This window comes from Manihot esculenta, chromosome 17 (genome assembly GCF_001659605.2).
Source record: "Manihot esculenta cultivar AM560-2 chromosome 17, M.esculenta_v8, whole genome shotgun sequence".
NCBI lineage: Eukaryota > Viridiplantae > Streptophyta > Magnoliopsida > Malpighiales > Euphorbiaceae > Manihot > Manihot esculenta.
In genome coordinates, this window is record NC_035177.2 from 30052393 (window position 1) to 30069633 (window position 17241).

General features: G+C 32.2%; 1 long non-coding RNA gene across 4 annotated transcripts; it reads right to left on the reverse strand.

Annotated features, from left to right (window-relative positions):
- Window positions 1–7077: 7077 nt before the first annotated feature.
- Window positions 7078–16246, reverse strand: LOC110604568. Of its 4 annotated transcripts, none has more exons than XR_006349264.1 (5): window positions 15905–16246; window positions 14703–14805; window positions 9288–9386; window positions 7641–9044; window positions 7078–7373 (listed from the first exon to the last, which is right to left on the reverse strand). It is a non-coding gene; the product is annotated as an uncharacterized LOC110604568 (long non-coding RNA). The 4 variants fall into 4 exon arrangements; XR_006349266.1 differs by having other exon boundaries at window positions 7641–7808; window positions 8050–9386; XR_006349265.1 differs by having other exon boundaries at window positions 7078–7337; window positions 7641–9386.
- Between the last annotated feature and the right edge of the window lie 995 nt (window positions 16247–17241).

Here is a 17241-nt window from a genome sequence, read left to right on the forward strand (position 1 = left end):
TGTAAAGGACTTTAGACCGTCGAACTTATCACCGAAAATCCTCTGTCCAGCCATTTTCAGCTCGTTTTCTATATGTTTTCTTATATATTTTTAGGAGTTTCTTGGAGGTAGTGTCAAGTGTTGTAAAAGTTATATTTTGTCTTTCATTTAAGTCTATCTGTATAGGATCAAGCTTGGAAGACTGTAGAGACAGACAGTGAGATAACTGCTTCAGAGTTAAGCTTGTGTCAGCTAAAGGTGAGTAGAATTAAACTAAACTATTAAAGAAATCAAATGTTTTAAATATGTTCATGCATCACGAATATCATGTATATATGATTAAGTTATTTTACATTAGAGTTCATGAATATGATGTATTGCATAATTAATTATTATTATAGATGGATGTTGGATGACTCACTAACCCTTGAACATGTTATGATATGTTATGATGGATATAAAAGTCCAGGTCGAGACTCATTCTATGCCCTTGGCATTATGTAAGAGAAAGAGCAGGGTATCCATTCTACGCCCCTGACATTATGGATATATTATGTTTAAGAAGAAATTCTGAGGAGTACCCGTTGTGGGTCGAGCACTATTGAATTGTGTAGGGCTATTGGTGACAAGTCCATTTTGATATGAATTGTATAGTAGTGGTTTGTTGTAATATATGGTTAAACTTTTGTATCGAAATTTTAACTTTTTATATTGTTATATTATATAGTAGTGCTTTGTTGTAATATCTGGCTAAACTTTTGTGTCGAAATTTTAACTTTTCGACGAAATCTCTGTTAAAATCTGAAATATCAAAACCGGAAACTAATGTGTTAAAAAAATTAGTGTTCGGCCGTCGAACCTTCCAAATTTGGTCGTCGAATGTTGATTGACAGACCCATCTATAAAAGGATTTCAGCTCGAATTTTTACCTTCGTTTTGAAAAATCAAGTTGAGTTTTCGAGTTTTAGCTTTTGGGATATTCGAAGCTCATCCATTATTCTTCTCTGAAATCTTTTCCTTGTTGTTGTGGTTGTGTTTCTTTCAAGAGGTAAGTTTGGCTTCTCAAAATTCATTATTTTTTGGTTCAATGTGAATTGTATGCAATTTGAGCTGCTGAAATGAGAATGCATGTAAAAGGGTTATGTCTTTTTCCTCTTTTATGTTGAATCTTGAATGTCTATATATTGAGTTATTTGCATGTCAGTGATTTGGTGTTTATAGAGTCATTTTAAACCTTCTAAATCAATGTTGGATGTTTCTTTGTAGTTTTGAGCTATTGCATGTAGGTTTTATTGCATTTTGGTGGCTGTAGAATGATACAGAATCAGATTTTGTATTGTAGAAAAACTCAAGTTCAGCCGCCGAACTTGCTTTGGAAGGCTGCCTTTTGGCTTCCTAGCCGACCTCTGAAGGTTTGATCTTCGGATCTGTAAGAGACTTTAGGCCGTTGAACTTATCACCGAAAATCCTCTATCCAGCAGTTTTCGGTTTGTTTTCTATATGTTTTCTTATATATTTTTAGGAGTTTCTTGAGGGTAGTGTCAAGTGTTGTAAAAGTTATATTTTGTCTTTCATTTAAGTCTATCCGTATAGGATCAAACTTGGGAGACTGTAGAGATAGACAATGAAACAACTGCTTCAGAGTTAAGCTTACGTCAGCTAAAGGTGAGTAGAATTAAACTAAACTATTAAAGAAATCTAATATTTTAAATATGTTCATGTATCACGAATGTCGTGTATATATAATTAAGTTATTTTGCATTAGAGTTCATAAATATGATGTATTGCATAATTAATTATTATTATGGATGGATGTTGGATGACTTACTAACCATTGAGCATGTTATGATATGTTATGATGGATACAAAAGTCCAGGTCGATACTCATTCTATGCCCTTGGCATTATGTAAGAGAAATAGCAGGGTATCCATTCTACGCACCTGACATTATGGATATATTATGTTTAAGAAGAAATCCTAAAGAGTACCCGTTGTGGGTCGAGCACTATTGAAATTATGGAGGGTTATTGGTGACAAGTTCATTTTGATATGAATTGTTTGTGTTGTGACGTATTTATACGATCATATATTTTATTAAACTGCTTTTGTTTATATTTATATTCACTAGACTCTTATAACTTATCACTTTCCTTTAACTCCAGATTTGCAGGAGTAGCGTTAGCCCGAGAGGTCAGCAATGTTATATGGTATAGTTCTAATGTAATAGTATAGTTGTGGATATGTAATTCATGTTGTGGATTAGAATTGTGTTTCACCCGAATTTTCTTTTATAATCTCTTTGTTCACGATCTTATATGTAAAAATTTTAAAGTTTAAGATTTATTTGGACCAAACTGAGGCATGTAATGATAACCATACCGAAACATTTAATGAGAGCTCTAGTATGTATTTTATATTTTTAGTTATGTGGCATTCACATGTCGAGATTTAGTTCATGAGATAAAAATATTTTTTATATATTTTTAAAATTATATTTGAAATTATATCAAATGTAACAAAATATATAGTAGACCTGCTACGAACTCCTGTAATCTTAAGTTGATTTAAATTTTAGCGCCGATAGCAGTCCAATTTCAAAATCGTTATATTTATTTTTTTTAATGAATAAAAATTAAGATTAAAATTATAATTTTATTAAATATAAAATTTATTATTAAAATATATTATTATATAGTAAAAAAATTAGATTTATTTTACAATCATTTTAAATTACTATCAAACTATTATGAAAGAAAAAATTTTACATCCCTTCTATTTAAACCTAAAATACAGTAATGAAAATTATTTATATATATATATATATAAAACATAATAATGAAAGTAATCAGTTCACTTAGACATACATGGTTTGCAAAGCTTTTCCAGCTAATGAAAGGATGGTGACATTAAAGTTTGGCCATTTAAATATGAAGGCATGACTATGATTGAAAGGGAATTTCCTTTTCTTTTGTTTTTCAAGAATGTAATTATATAATGCCCTCTTGCTGTTTGAAATTTTGATATTTCAAATTATTGTGATAATTCACTATGCTTATGGTTTTGTCACTCATACACTTTATAGCTACCAAGTGTGTAATAACTTCAAATCATTATTAATGGAGCCATGTTCTCTCAGTTGAATATTAATTAAGAAATAAATATTTTAGGAGACAAACTAAATTTAAAAATTATATATATACAGCGGATCAAAAAATCACTACTATAAAAATATTTTTAAAACCATGATAATAAATTATTGTTTTATATATTTTGATTATAGTTATAACGAATTGAAGTAATAATTGGTAAACTATATGCTAATCATTGAATCAAATTAAATTTGATATTCATCTTATAATCTTCTATAAAACAAAAACTCGAATATAATTTTATCAGATTAGATTTTGACGCTATAAAAATATATTATATAATGTTCTGAAATTCAGAGAATATGTTTTTAGTATGTGCGTGTAAGTTTGAGTATGGAAAAAGTGTCCTCCTCCCTTTATCCTTTTTCTTTTGTCTGTTTCACAACTACAGTACCACCTGTCTCTGTCATACAGATTCGTACGTACGAAAGCGTTAGACGTCTGCCTCTCGCCAAGCGGGCATTTAATGCCTGCTCATTTCTTCCCATGTCTTATCATCGGGCCGGCTTCCTTCTTACTGGACTCGGGCTTGCAAACGACTCGGCCTATCATTTATGCTGAAATCCGAGCTGAAGCCGCTGGGTAGGTCCATCTAAGAGTATTCCGATCTCAAGGCCTGATCTGCTTTTATGAGTTTCAACTCAATTCAAGTGGATGTGAGGCCTAGCGGTTCTTATTATAGGATGAAATATAATTTAAAATATAATTATAATAAATTTCAGGAGGAGGAAGTTAATAATATAACAAGCACAATTATTATTATTTTGCTCCCTTTAAAATAATAATTGTTTCCCCAACTTTTAGCAACAAACACCTAATAATTTGAACTCACATAATATCTAACATAATATTCTTGAAAAGATTTTTCATAATTAAAAAAGTGATTGAAAAATAAAAAAGAAGATATGATATAATTAAGCAAATAAAGAAAAAGAAAATAGAAGAAAAAATTGGAATGAAGAAATGGGTGAGGTTTATCTTAAGGGAGAGGCGTTACGCGGTTTGTAAGGATTCCCCATGTCCCACGGAGGACTGAGATGAAGATAGAGCTCCACCGGTTGAGAGGTACTCATTTCATTTCAGTTCTGTTCGATAATATTAATTATTTTAATAATTAATAAATAATTATTTTATTAAAAATTTAATATTTTAATTTAATCAAAATATTAGATATTATTTTAAAAATTATTATCAAACAATTTTTTTTTTCTCTAGAAAGGAGAAGTGAATGTGGATCCCACTAGAGTACCGCCCTTGAAAGAATCGTTGCCGGCACCACAATAACGACGCCATGAAAGACAAACCTCCCTTGCTTTCCTCTCTCAGTTCAGGTTTTTATTTTATTTTCAGTTTTATTAAGAATCAGCTTTAATATAAGCTCAACCACAGAATATATTAATAAGTTAAAATATTATTTTTGTCATTTAAATAATGTTTCTTTCATACACATGGCTATTACACACAAAAGAAATAAAAATCTTACAACCTTGATCTTCTCTGGTTTCAATATTCAGCATTTTGTCAGATCCATTGCTTGGATAAAAAATTTCAAATTCCCTATCAAAATATAGCAACTTATGATGGCTCACCTTTTTTTTCACTAGAGATAAAAAAATGTTCTGATGAGAAGGTAAAGGGGCAATTGATAACCGCTGGATTCCTCTATTCCGGTCTGGGGTCAGGCCCATAACGATAGCTCATCACTTAAAAGCCTTTTGGTCTCTTGAATGAACTAGAACCAGCCCGCTCAGCCTTAAGACTAGGGTCTATTCAGACCCCCCAGTCAGACCGGCCCAGTCCAGTGGGTCTAGAGACCAGATCTCCACCTGGATCAGTCCACTTCTCTCCAACCCTGTCATGAGAAGAAAGGATAACAGGTCTGGTCACTTCGCAATCCTGTTCATTCACGCGTCGGAGGGAATTAAATAGCCACCTGACCCAGAGAGGGTCGCCGCATTATCCGTACATACGAATCCATACGACAGCAAGTGTGGTCCTGTGGCAGAAAGGTCGTGACACGCTAAGAAAAAGGCAGGATAAAAAGGGAGACATCCTCCTCACAAGCCAAGTTTTATTTTTAAGACAGATATTTTGTAAATCTTATTTTTCTGGATTTCAGATCATCATGTTCATTTAATACAAAAAGTCAGTTGCAATAGAAGTTATTTTATTGATGAATTATTTTCATCAAGAAAACTCTATGACAATAAAAGAAAGAAGAAAGAAGGACAATGACGTAAACATATTATAACTATTTTTAATTATCAAAGGCATAATTTTTCTCAGTAAAATTAATATAATTAATAGAAGCTAACTCATTAGTATTGGAATCTTTTTAAATTAAAAAAGTTTAGATCTCGAATTTAAATCTAATTAGAGCTAATTATATAAAAAAAATGTAAAATTCAAAGTCGTTTGGGATTTAGAAAATGGTAATATGAAAGTTGGAAGGAAGAAGGACAAAATTTAGAGACAAGCAATAAATGGGAGCCTGAATATAAAGTAATAGGCAGAGCACTATTGCATTTCCCACATTGAAAGTAAGTTAGTCACGGGAGCCATTGCATTTAATGCTCTCTTTAAATCTTTTGTTTCGTCCAAAGCCAATCCCTTGGGCTAAGTTGGATGATGGGTCACCTGGGCAGCTCGTCTTCAGCTACGTTGGGTTGGGTTATCTTGTGTTAACCTTCACCCTTTCCAACTCTTTTTCCTTTAAAATTCACATATATAAATTTTTTAATATAACCCAAGGGTATTCTAGTTTATTGGAGTAATATCACACACTATTCATATCGAATTGTTCCATTAAAAAATAAATTGCTCTCAAAGAGTATTTTTATTATTTATAAAAATTGATTTTTTAATTTCATTTAAACGATAAAAATATCAAACTATTTTTTTAATACTCATTAATAAATTTGATATAATTTTGAAATTATAGGTATTTAAATTTAGATTAAATTAAAAAAAACTCTTTTGTTTTAAAAAATAAAAGATGGCAGCTCAATAAATATATTTGTCTTATTATTCATGAAGGTGACAAACTACGGATCTTTCAGTCAGAGAAAAGACGTTGACTTGGTGGCAGGCCTCAATTTGACGACACAGTTCTGTTGTATGATTCAACCTGAAGCCTCCGCCTGAGGGATTATTTATTAGCCATGCCCTCTGCGGTGGCCCTCCTATGAGAGGGGTAAGCTTACCCAAGACGATAAAGCCTTCTAGGCTTTTGAATATCATTCCAGACTTCAACTCAAAATCTCATTAACTTCTTACATTTTAAAGATTAAAAAATATTAACTAAACTATTTTTTAATAAAAAAATTACCTTAATTGGATTGTTAATATATATAATGCATCAATACAACATAACATAATTCATGATAAAGATATTCATTTGCTATCGAAAACAAGCCATACATGGGTGTAATTTAGAAGGAAAATTTTTTAAATGAATTTGATTCATTAGAAACCCTATTTCATGTGATTGTCTTTAATTCATGATAAATTAAGTCCAACCAAAATTTTCCATTTAGAAATAGGGTGGTTTTGAGTGTTACTGAATTTAAGCAATATAATCAAATTTACAATGAGTTTAAATTTAATAATAATAATATATACTTGTGACAGATTTAACTTTAAACGTTATATACTGATTATTTACTATTATTATTTGAATATATTTTTATATAAACAATTAATTAAATATAAATTATTTTTTATAATCATATTTATAAATTAGAGGTAAACAAATATTAATTAAAATATTAATATTAAATATTTTCAGATTTTTATTTATATAATTTGATAATTGAATTTGACAAATTTTAACATTAAAATTGTATACTTTATTCAATATTTTTGAAAGCATATTTGATTTCAATTTTAAATAAAATTATTTTCAATTTATTATTTTTCTCAAGGTATAAACAAATTAAACAAAGCTTTAAGGGACCTAAGTATAATTTTCTCCATTTTTTTATTTGAAAGTCCAGCTCATCCAAAATTGCATCAAAGTGAATTAAACTAACATTGCATACAGCATGAAGAAAAGAGGAAGAGGAGGGGAAAAAAAATCCAACATGTGAACAACTGGGCTACATCCATGTGAATGATGGTGACATAGGAAGGACACAAAAAGGGTCCCATTGGCATTCTGTGAACAGTAATTCTCTATTCTTATGGATAGAAGCTACAAATAGAGACGTTCTGCGACAATCACCAGAAGCATAAACCCTACTGTTACTGTTTGAAGAGAAAAGAGCAAGGAAATGAGTAGCTTAATAGAGGGAAGCTTCCTAGTTGTACCATCCCACAAGGATGACAACTCTTCGTTTTAAACAGAATTCATTTCTCAAGAAATGAATTTTATTAATTAAAAATAAAAATTTTATTAATTAAAAAAGAAATAATTTTTTTTCATTTCAATTAAGAAATTTAATAAAATGAAAATATTGAATTTAATCATTATGAAATCTTTAATTCCAAATAAAGGGATAAAAAAGGATTCACCGGCATAAAAGCTGTTTGAAGAGATTCCCTCGATGGCTTGATGTGTATATCTTCCCATCCCAACTTGCAATTTTTCTCTGCTTTGCTTAAGATAAACAAATTAGATTTTGTGTTTCAGAATTTGCATGCACTACTCATTGGCTTATCCATGTCAATACGCCTGGTGTCCTGCACAAGATTGTTGCCTACTCAGCAACTCACCAATCCATCAAGTACCATTATTTGCATATTAAATTTAATGTCATAGTTTCGACCAAAAAAATAATATCGGAAATTTCACATTACAAACTATTTTAAATAAAGAAAAATGAAGATTCCTATAAAGACTTAATAACGTAAAACAGCCAAATAATAAATAAATTACTGATCGCTAAAAAATTGTGGGAAATTAACGAGTACAAGTGAATACCTTTCACTCGTACACTAGTGACAAGCTAGGCTATTGCTCAAGCTAAATCATAAATCAAGCACCTTTTTTCCACACTGTCCCTTGTTCACAATGGGCACACCAACATCTATTTTGCTTATTTTCATCTCTAGTAAGCAAAATGCATGGTTCTAAAATTCAGGATATTTGTGAACAAAGTGAGGCGGCTCCGATGCCTGGACAGTTTCAGCATTGATACAATTAGAAGTGCTCAAATATAGAGTTGAATGAGGCTCCAAGAATATCACACTAATACCTTTAGAAACTTATAATTGACTGAATCAATCAAGTCCAATTGACAATTAACTTTCACCACTTCATGAATTTAAAGGCTATTAATAATGGTTATTAAGAAAATAAAGGGAAGGACAAAATAAATGGGAGAAGATGTATGATGAGTTGCAATCAGATGCATTTGATCTTATTAGCCCAAAAGTGATGATAGTATCTGGCTATGTCCCATTGTCTTCTTAGATGCATACTAATTATCCACTACAACCCAGAATCAAGAACAGCAGCATCCAAAATAAGCTTTCATTTTGCCATCTCATCAACTGTACCCTCAGTTCACTATCTTGAAAAAGGTGGAGACTAGAGTAAAATCCATGCACATACTATATAGTTTGCAAGACTGTAAAACTTATGTAAATGGGACAATGACTGGAGAGAAGGAATTGGAGTGATTTTATTTCCAACTTCATTCTCTCTTTATCTTCATTTTAGTCGTGCTCTTTTTCCTCCTACAGGATGAGTGATGACGCACCTGCATATGGCGACAAGCCTTTTTTACTGATAGTTATGACATTGATCTTCTGCCTATCAATCAATTTGTTGAAATTCATGCCATGGATAAAACATTATCAGCTCCAGTCAAGTTCAAACCCCATTGTCCATCACTAGTGGACAGCAAGCATGCAAATATAGAAGTGTAATTGTTGAAAGCATCAACTATGGTTTGTCTCTCTGTCACCTCGGTGCTGTCACTCAAAGTGGTGTCCAGAATAAGTTAAACCCAATGAACGTTAGAAATAAATTTCAGCAAAATCAACAGTGGGTTTAACATTAAGATATATGACTAAAATCTGAATAAAGTTCCAAAGACTAATGTTTGTAGAATAGAAACTAGCCAAGCCTAAAATCCAAGGAGGACTATCTTGTTATACTAATAACAAGGAAAGGAAGAAACCACCAAGAAAGCAATGAAGGTGTTAGTAGGTTACCTATCCTTATGCTGCTCCAGCATGAGCATGTTCAACCCGAGAGCTCTTAGAATCATGTGTTATCATTTCTACCTAGAGCAACTGATGATGATATCCAACCTGATCATATTTAACATGTCAACTCTAAGAATCATGTGTTAACATATCTATTAAAGTAACTACCAAAGGTAGAGAGACACCGTATTTCATTTAAGACATTACAGAGCCTCACATCTCATACTCTATGAGTGGGTATAGGGGTTTTGCAATGCACATTTCAGGCACATCATCCAATGAAACAGTAACTCCACAGAGTACCATGCCAATGTATGGTAGTGGAGTTAAAGGTTGATTGCAGCCCTCCATAGGACCAACAATCTACCCATCAGCAATGACCCTAAGGCTCCAAGTTGACAATTACATGAAGCTTCATCGTCAAAATCCAAGTTGATGAATACAAACTCCCATCAGCATCCCCAATCACATTCAAAATCCATTCTAAGATTCTAAGGTTGATGTCCACTGTCTAAACATCAAAACTGAGTCCATCCCACCTTAGTGCAAGAAGAAGTTCAGCTAGCACCTTAATCATCAGCAAAGAAATGTACCCTATAGTATCAGGGATTTCTTGGTTAAATCCGGTCCACTGTGAATCCATGCCGCAAGATGTATAGTGAGACTAACCTATTAAATAGGTGGGTCCCACATGTTCATATCTTGGGTTCATAATGGACAGGGTCTAGATAATAATTTCCTATAGTGTGAGCTTCATTATATGTGTTTTTGAAATTTTAGCTCAGAAAATTTTAATTAAAAGAAAAATCAGGTGAAATTAATTAATCCGTAATTGATGTTTTGCTGAAAGCATGACACGCTTGTCTGAAAGGTTCCTTTAGCATCTTAACTCCATCATGACATAAAAGCTAAACAGATTGTTCAAAGTTGGAATAGTCAAATTCAAAATGGAGGTGTAATTATTTAGATACAAACTTGATGTGCAGTAATTTCTATAAGTTCAGCAAAAGATCTGCCCATCCATTACCAAACAAGTTATGGTTCCCAAAACTGACGGATAAAATATGAAATCACGAAGCAGCCATTGGTGAATGGTTAGTGGCATACACTCATTGTATTATTAACACTTCTTCTACTTTAATGTTGAAACTAACTATAAGTTGATCACACAGTTTTAATCAATGTATGCTTTATGATGAAAAACAAAATAAATAATTAATTAATTCATACATGATAATTATTTTATAATAACATAAACTGGAACTAAATATGACCGAGGTGTTTGAGGATCAAGAAATTTGAAGAGAGATCCTTCACTTTGGTTGGGTTACTCATTGTCATCCTAGAGGAAATAGTTGTAATTTGATTTTTCCACAAATAATATAACATCTATTTTTTTTAATGAATGTACAGCATCCATCCTATTTCCACCCAAAGGTAAAAATACTTTAAAAGTTCAGGAATTCAGCATTTGCTTCTGTTATTATTGAGATTTGAGACTCAACCGTTTGTGATAGTGAATCCAAGTTTTGAGAAGGGAGGATGCTTCTTTATCAAAACCATACAGTTTAGAAGTTCTCAAGTTATGGAATCCCATTATTACTACCCTGGCTACACCATTACCCATGTAGCCATGCACCCTTTATGCTTGAGTGCACTAATGCTGCTTCAAGTCAATCCATGCACAAAAGCAGCTAATTTGTGACATCTCTGTCATGTGCACTGAAATAGAGGCTCTACAAGTCTACTTTAGGATACTATATTATATGGATATACATCATACCAGAACTGGAGGAACGGAAAAGTAGTTTTTATGCACTTGCTTACCAGGAAAAACTCAACTTTCTTAGTATAGACCACTTAAAAAAAAAAGAAAATTAAAATTAACAGTGAATAGAAAATTCAGCATAGCTCTTGAGTTCTTCAATAACTCTGTCCAAACTCCAAGGTACACTCAAAGCCAAAAGAACCAACTGGATGCAACTTTATAGCAAATTGTGTATCTGTATTTTTTTCTGTACTCTTTCTCTTTTCTCTCTACTTTCCTGGTTAACAAACAGCTTGTTGGCCCATTCTCTCAATGTTCACTGTGTTCCTCTCATTGCATCCCTAAATTCTTGCCCATTTAATTACGTAAACTCAAGCCTATTAGACCCCTACGATTGATATTCATCTCTCAATCACAAGGACTATCTCAGAATTAAATGAAAGAAGGGAGCAAGGTTTGTGTTTATAGTGTGAAGAAATCTATTCATTGAGCCACAATTGTGACAAGGCACCATTATTTGTGACCATCATTGATGATGAAGAAGATAAGGAAGATGATTATCCAAACACTAAAGAAAAATTAGATGGTGTGATTTTGGACCCAATCAGACCTAAGTCTGCATCACAATTTGTAGTTGTTGAACCTGTGAACCTGCTCTTCATGATGTTATGACAATGAATTCAATTGATTGCTTTCAAGAAAAAGGAATATTAGAAATGGGGCTTGCTGATTCAGAGTCAAATGAGGCTAAGAAAGTTGAAATGTTCATATTTAGTGGAAATGTGGAGCTTGTGCAAGAAAAGGCCCGTGGTTCATTGTCAAATTCCAAGAATAATGAGGGTTTAGTGAAAAGGAACGATATGGATGAGTTTATGATGGATGGAGAATCCAAGGAAGATGATAAGAATTATCAATGTGAGTGAAAGACTAGTGGCTCAGTGGCAATTTGATTGGATGAGGATTCATGGGATGAATTGGGATTGGTGAAAATGAATGCAATTTTGGTAGGCAAAAATAATTTTGAAGTGAATGATTTACTGACCATTATTAATGATGAAGAGGATGAACATGATTTACTGCAAATTCAAGGTGCAAATGAGGAAGAGAATTTTGTCATGGAGAAGATTTAGGGAACCAACAACTTTTTGAGGAAGATTAGACTAATTATATTCAAGTGATTATGGAAAAATGGACAATGCGATTACTGGTGCTTCTTGGAAGAATAAGGAAGAGAGAAGTGAGAACCAAGGGCCTTCAACTCATCAAGATCTCTTAGTTGAATTCATCGGTGACTTGGATTTCATTGAGGGAGATGGCAAGAATGTCGACTTTATTAAAGAAATAACCATTCTTAAATGTCTAAAAGGAAAAAAAAAAGAAAAGCAAGATTCTGAGCATGGGTCAATGCTGGTAAGTGGAAAAATTGGGACTAGAAATGATAGGATGGTAGAACAAGTACAACTTGCACTTGAATTAAATCTATTGTTGGAGGCATTTGGTGATGCAAAGATTGTTAAAAAACTATTGTTAGTTGAGCATAGCAAGTCTCAAGTGTGAGTGAGAAAAATAAGGGTAGAAGTGGGTGGTAGCGAGTGTAGTGAAAATATTTATATTTGAGTGATATTTTATTTTGTTATAAAAATTTTAATTCTCAATGAAATTAATATTTTCTAGTGAGTGCAATTTTTAATTGTATCCCTACTTTTTCTTCCTTCCATCTCCACAAAATTTCCACAGAATACTGGTTGCAAGGGTGGATCCGAAAAATTTAATCAGTGGAGGCAATACATAATTTTTTTCTTTCTTAATTTAAGGATGGGTAATGTTATTAATGAGACTTTCTTAATTTAAGGATGCGAAATGTTGTTAATGAGATTGAACCTAGAAAAATATGTACTTTAATGAATAAATTAATTTAATTTAGAAATAATTATATTTATTTCCTATATTTGAGCAGCATTTTTATTAAAATTAAAATAATGACCTGTATTTAATCTAAGTACAACAAGTAAGTAAATTAAGTAAACAATGAGGGCGAAATTGATAACTTTAGTAAACTATGGGGCAAATTTGATAAATTTAATGGGGGAAATATTAAAATATTTTAATCATATAGAAAGGACCCCATTACCCCCATCATGGATCCACCCATGACTGGTTGTACTAGCTATATAGGCTTATAATCAGATGAAGATATGTATGCATATAATCAATTGAATGAATAAATTGTTGGTTCCTGCAGGAAATTTCCTTTCTCTCAAACCTTTGTTTCTCTTTTTCTCCATCTTTTAAAATTTTGTTTGCATCAAAGAATTTCAAGAAAGAAAGAAAAAGAGAAAGAAGGAAAGAAAGAAGAAGATGAAGACATGAAGAAGATAGAACAGAAAAACTGAAGAAGAGTGGAAGAAAAACTTGGAATTTGGGAAGCTTGGAACCTTGCTCTGATACCAATCATTATGTATCAACCTTGCAACGCCCTTCCAAAAGGATAAATAGGAAGAGCAAGAGATAGAAATAGAGTGGGATAAGAAAAAATCAGAAAGGAGATAAGCTCTAGAGAGAAAAATACACAAGAAGAATAGTTCTTGTATTTGATTCTTGAATGAGGAATACAGGTGCCTTCCATTCATTTTATACTCAGTCTACTCCAGGACCTAGTTAACTGTCCCAGACATACTCAACTGGTTGCAACAGATTCCATGACAGTTCTATAAATACTTCCTTTCTCTCTCTCTATCGATATCTATATTTCCCTCACGAACTCATTAACTACTCTACTTCTTAGTCATAACAAGCTCTTGCAATAATTGACCACCAAAGTCAACTAAAAGGATATTCTGATATTACTATTTGCCAAAATTTGAGGACACATTGAAATCACGTTCTCAAATGCAGATGACTCATCCAAACAATTTTAGATACTCCAACATCAAGGATAGCTGATATCATGACAACTCTAGGTGTTGGATGCAGGAAAGGAACACTAGCTGAACTCTATTATAATGTCAACTCAAATAGCTCAATAACAACTCAGAAGCTCTCACCAAGTTTAAGAAAGAACACTCCCTTGCCAGCAGAGAAGAAAGGAATGGAGGAGGATTGGAAGCTCAATTTACCAAGCACAACAAGAAAAGTATAGTCAATCAAATACTGCCAGGAAACAATCAAGCCAGATGGAAGTGTCCCCAAAAGGCTGCCCATTCCTAGATCAAGAAAAGAGCCTCACTAAAATCATGACTTGATTTTAAGTAAACCTACAAAAAAAAAGGAAGCACCTTTCACAAGCCTTCCCAAGAACAAGTGCGAGGACTATAACCAACTTTACAGCATACTAACAGAAAAGCATGTAATAAGCTATTATGCTTGAATAGCAAACCTCCAAGTGCTTGAACAAGTAACAATAATTCTACCCTTCAGAATCCAATCTGCTGAAAATCATATCTAATGGCTGAAAAAAGAATGTGGACGTTAAGTAGTTTGTTTTAATTGTATCATATAGATAAGGATTTGAAAGTCACGCTTTTCATTAATAATAAAAAAGAAACAGGTTAACTAAAATAAAATGAAGATTTAGGATTTAGCAATAGCACTCCCTTATCATGAATGGTCAGCCCTATATATCACAGCATGATGACAAAGAATAGTAGAAATACCTCCTCCGATGCCCTTTTTGGTACAGCAGAAGAAGAAAGTTCACACCAACCAGCTGATATAGCTTAAGTACAGGATGGAAATCTGAATCCACAGCTCCACATGCTGCAGCAATATCATTTTGAAAGAATAAAATGAGATTGTCATTCAAGATTAAACATTAAAAAGCAACTTTATTTTATGTTGACTACAGAGAGAATTAGCAGAGCCAAAGAAATTATATTTACAAGTCACAGGCTTTCTACCATATGGGATTACAGAACAAGCATACACATGCATGTGCACTTGCATGCATCTTAATGCTCAGTTACACAGCCATGCATGTGAGAGCATGTAAACACATATGCATATGCTTTCAGCCAACTCAGCCCAAGTCAGTCAACTTATTTTAAGTGAAATCTTCATTATCTAATCAGCTTAAAGCATCTAGGACTGTTTAATATTCAGCTGCGATATTTGTACTCACCATACTGTTACATAGCTAAATTGAGATAATTAATCCAATCTTGAAACAACAAATCAACAATAAATACAAAACACTGGAAACCCTTATTCAGTTTCTCTCTCAAATTGCAGTTAACTTATTAACCAGAGAGAAGGTTCCAAAACACCGAAATACGATCAAACTATCTCGTCCCAGTCATTGCAGAAAGTTTGTAGTTAGTAATTCTCAATGCTTAGGCAAGGTAGGGGGATATAAACTTTATTAAAAGAAAAAAGTTCGGTCTCAATGTTATTCAAAATAGAAAGCAAACGGTGACCTTACCCTTCCCCCAGTTCAGCAGACAAGTTTAACAATAGATAGAGAGGAAAAACAATGGCCCCTTAGTCGTAGCAGTTTGCAAAAAATTGAGCAACCAGAAAGAAATCTCCCTATAAGATATAAATAAATAAAATCTATACCAACGAGGAGCCGTATGCAAAAGAGAAGAAGGTGGTGAAGAAAGACAAACACTAAGATTTGTCAAAGTGAGTTTTAATAGAAATGTCCAATACTTCATTTCTTGTCATTCTCACTTTCATCGTTAACTAAAGAAGATGAAGTTTAATTGGAGAGCGGAACTATAAAGATTGACAGCGCCCAATAAAATCGTGAAAAAATAAATCCAATTGCCAACCAAAAAACAAACTCCAATTCCTATCTCTACTGCAACATTCTCGGCAAACAAACAGATAGAAGAAGCACTAACAACAAAAAGAGTACCTGAGTCACAATCCTCTCTGAAGAACCTTCCACCTCGGCGTACAGCATGCACCGGTGATTGCACAGCCGTACAGCTCCCTTTTGAGCTCCGCCGATATTTTGGCGCGCTTCTGCAATGCCTTTCCCACCACATAATCTTCTTCCATCTTCATTTCCTCCTCCTCCTCGCTCGTGTCTACATCATACACCTCCGCCAAAATCCGACTCGCTTTCCCCCTCCCCCCCCCCCCCCCCTCCTCCTCGTGATCATCATCATCATCAACAACTACATATCGACGGCTTCGGTTCGCCGGAAGAGGCTAGCCACCTCCTCAAATCCTTTACAATGCCATCATCCTCCAAATTCACCTCTTCCTCCAAATTCACCTCTTCCTCCAATTACAAAATATAGGCAGTTAATCCAAATTTATTTTACTATTATATTAAATAGTGTAATTACAATTTACCACCACAGTTTATGGAAATCTATACAATAATTAGTTAGATAATTTATTAATATTTAATAAATATAAATTCATATTATAAAAAAAAACTCAATAAACAAGTATTAAATTAACCGAATATATATATATATATACATAGGTGGGCCTTAAAAGTTTTAGTTGAGTTTGTCACTCATTCATCTCAATAACATTATACATAATTTTTATTTTCATTTTAAATTAATTATATAAAAATTTAAGTTAACTTATTAAACATTAAGTTTATGGAAATATTTTAAAATATTAACTGCTAAAATTCTATATCATATGAAAATTAGTTATCTAAAACTCTTATTATTTTATTTATTAAAAAATTAAAATTCGTAGAATAAAACTTTAACTCACCATATATATATATTAACCTGCTTTTATAATTATGAAATATAGTGTGATTATGAATTTTATCATTAACAAAATTTTTAGTGTAATTTTATAAATATAAAAATGAATATTAAAATATATTATTAAAATAATTTAATAAATAACCCATATAAACACACCGCAGAACAACTCGGTCCATTATCAAAAATATTAATATTAAGTTTGCCACTTAAAAAAATAAATAAGTCAATTCTATGAATATTTTAAGGAAAATTTTATTATTTAATTATTATTTAATATATTATTTAATTATAAAATACATACAAATTATTATTACTAACGTCCGTAATTTTTGATTTAAATTAAAAAATTAAATTAAATTAATTTGGATTCAGGTTTTCGATTAATTTTCAATTATTTTTTTTAAAAAAAAATAATTTTTGTTGGATTTAATTTTTTTAAAAAAAAAAAATCAAATCAAACTAATATTATAAGAAGCTTATCATTGTTTTGACACCGTTATATAAATTATGT